Source organism: Sarcophilus harrisii, chromosome 4 (assembly GCF_902635505.1).
Source record: "Sarcophilus harrisii chromosome 4, mSarHar1.11, whole genome shotgun sequence".
NCBI classification, from domain to species: domain Eukaryota; kingdom Metazoa; phylum Chordata; class Mammalia; order Dasyuromorphia; family Dasyuridae; genus Sarcophilus; species Sarcophilus harrisii.
The window spans coordinates 432,847,014-432,850,271 of NC_045429.1; positions in this window are offsets into that span (position 1 = coordinate 432,847,014).

The following is a 3,258-nucleotide window of genomic DNA, read 5'->3' on the forward strand; positions in this document are numbered from 1 at the left end:
TGTAAAGAAGACCTGAGTTTAATCTCCTCCTTTTGGCTGTTTAGATCCTCATCAAACCAGTTCATCTCTCTTTGTTCTGGGCCAGACACGCCAAACAGCCTGCTCACAGTACTCTGGAGTGTCTCAGAACAAGATTAAAATATAACTGGGACATATTTAACAAAACAAAAATGCAATAAAATATAGGTGATATTAATATGTGGCTTTCTAGGTCAGTCTGCTGTCACAGGGATCCTTATGTATGGCTGGTTGTTTCTATTTGAGTTTGACATTACCTTAGGTACTCTAAAACCGAGTTCAGGGAAGGTTTGGACATACACTGGTAGAGGGAATTTTCTTACCTGGGGAGTTTCCAATCTCAGTAAAACCATAGATCGAGTTCCAATCCCCAAAATACCTTTTATAGGAGGCCATCTGGAGGAGTGAAGAGTGGAGAAAGAGGTGCAGTAGAATACGTGGCTGATGTGAAAACAAAAGTTATTATTAATCTAAATTTAAAACCATTCAAAAACTTTATGATCAGTAGCAGCTTCCAGTATAGTCTTACTACTGGAGTCCCTGGGAAGGAATATGAACAGTTGACAGCCTTTATTGGCTACTACCATATTGTTCTACCTATAGCATATTGATGAGCCACTTGTAGTTTTATATATTTTTGAAATTATTGTGTTCCGACCCTACAGAATCCACTAGGAATATAATTTTGTTTCCTAAATTTGGGTTCTCTAGGCTGGAAGTGCTGGAACTACTCACAAACTCCAATCTCACTCCTTAAAGTACAGGGATTTTTGTTCCACTGGTTTACCCTGCTTCTTTAGTCAAGCTGGTACATATACACTGATTTAGTCAAAAAACATTTATCTAGCACCTACTATGTGCCAGGTAATATGCATTGACTGGTTAATGCAAATTTAGTATGGCCCACTGCAGCTCAGAATTCCAAGCTCTAAAGATCCATCACCACTCTCGGTTTCTCTTGCAGTAAGTATTGCACCTCCTGTGGAGACAAGGTCCTTTATCCTCAGTCATGGTTACTGAAGACCCAGAAAAGACTTCTCACATCAAAGTCCTTGGCACCGCAAAGTAAGGTTTCATCAATCCAAATATTTAAAAAAAAAAATGACACGGCATATTATTTCTCCCTTATACACTTGCCAACTTGGATTGCTTTCCAACCCCACAACCAGGCCCCACAACCAGGCTTTGGTCTGCCTGGCTCATCACCTTGCTGTAGCTCCATCCTCAGGATCATCGGTCTTTTCCGTCTGCACTGAAACAGAAGCCTTCTTTACATTTTGCTTCTCCCTATCAGAATATAAACACTTTGAGAGCAGGAATTATCTTTTCTATTTGTATACCAAACACTAAACATGGTACTTTGCAAAGTAAGCTTTAACATATATATTTTTTTTATTATTCATTCATCTCCAAGGCCATGGAGTAAACAAAAACTTTAAAAAAGTATCAAATAAAGATTTCAGAACTCTGGTAAATGTAGTGAGACCAAATATGATTTCTGGAGACTTAATGGTAAAGCATGTCCCCAACAGAGGTGCTGGTCAACAGATGTGGAATGAGGTTTAACTATATTTATTAGAAACGAGAGTTCTATGGGATGACGAAGGAAGCAGGAATCATTGGGAAGTGATGATATATATAAAATGCACCAATAAAACATTTTTTAAAAGATATATAAAAAGGTATGAAGGTTTTTTGAACTACATAGTACCTTCATTGAGCCAGTGCTCTATCCACTGCACCACCTAGCTGCCCCTGAAAAACTTTTTCAAAGAAGCCAAGAACCACAATTCACAACTTTGTCATACATTACTGATCAACATTTAAAAAGCTACATTGTTTTTCTCGAGGATATTAAAATTGTCCAAGCCAGTTTAATTGTATCCCTTTGCCCTATTTTCTTTATTTCACTAATATGGCTATTCCTTCTACCAAGGTAAACCTTGCCTTCTCCTCCAGGTTTTCTTAATAATTCTCCTGAATTGCTGTTCCTACCCTCTCCTCCAAAACCCCAGGGAAAAAAAAAAGGATCTATCATTTAAGGAACAAATTTGTAGGTATGAGCCTTTCTGAAATTACCTAAGCTGTTAGGTAAGGAACCTTAGATGCCGCTAACCTGGCACGTCTCTTCAGAACCCAAGCTCATTTCCACATCACAACGATTTAAGGGGCTTGAATGGGGTATTAGGAACCAAGCTGTTCATCTGTAAAAGTATCCATCACATAAGATGCTTTCACAAGATACAGAGAACAATACTTTTTTCCAGATGACATAACATAACCAGTGATGGAATAGAACCTAAGAAAATTGTGTTTAAAAAAATTCTATTAAGTTCTATTATTTTATTAGATCACTTTAAGTACCTTCTCTATCTAATTATTTTACTAGAATTTACTATTGGTCTTCCTATAGCCTTTTATTGTCTTGAGAAAATACTTATTCTTAACTACCAGAGATATCATAGAAAATAGATTGTCCTCGTTCCTGGGAGCCTGGGATTCATGTCCTATGTCTGACTCATGTTGAATGTATAATCCTGTCTAGGTCCATGACCTGTGGAAGCTTTAAGCAGCCTTCTACTATAAGTTTCAAGTAAAGTGCTAAGCTGCTCTTCACTGGTAATATCCTACACTAATAAAATCATAGGTACAGAGAAAGCTCATTTAACAGTATCAAAAGAGACTATTCCAGCGTGTCACTTACTTGTCCTAACCCTAAAGTGACTTGTGCCTCACAAAATTATTACACAACAATAGTTCTTTTCTAAGTACCAACCAAACTTTCTTGTGGCCATTAATTAGACCAATATACTAACTTGATACTTGGATATTTAAGATATTGAAAAGGTCAGGAAATGAGTACAATGATCAAAGATTTACACTATTACATTAAGATCCCTTTCTCCTTTAATATTTAGATACCAACTAAAGAGAGCTCAATTATTCAATTAATAGTAATTTTGTTTCATTACTGGTTTTTGAGGATTACCAATGGGTTCAATTCAGATTTTGGCTGCTTTTTAGTGGAGTTTTTTTTTTTTTTCTTCTCCCAATTACAATACTGCAGTCATGGATAATTTCTTTTATGTTCCCTTTGTTGATAAAAATTTTCCAATGTGTCTTTGAATGGCCCTTATTTATCATCATAACTAATCTAACAAAGTGTCCCTGAATATGAATTTTATAACTGTATAACTTGTTTAGTTAACCGAGATGCCTAAGTCAAAGGGCTGGCACATA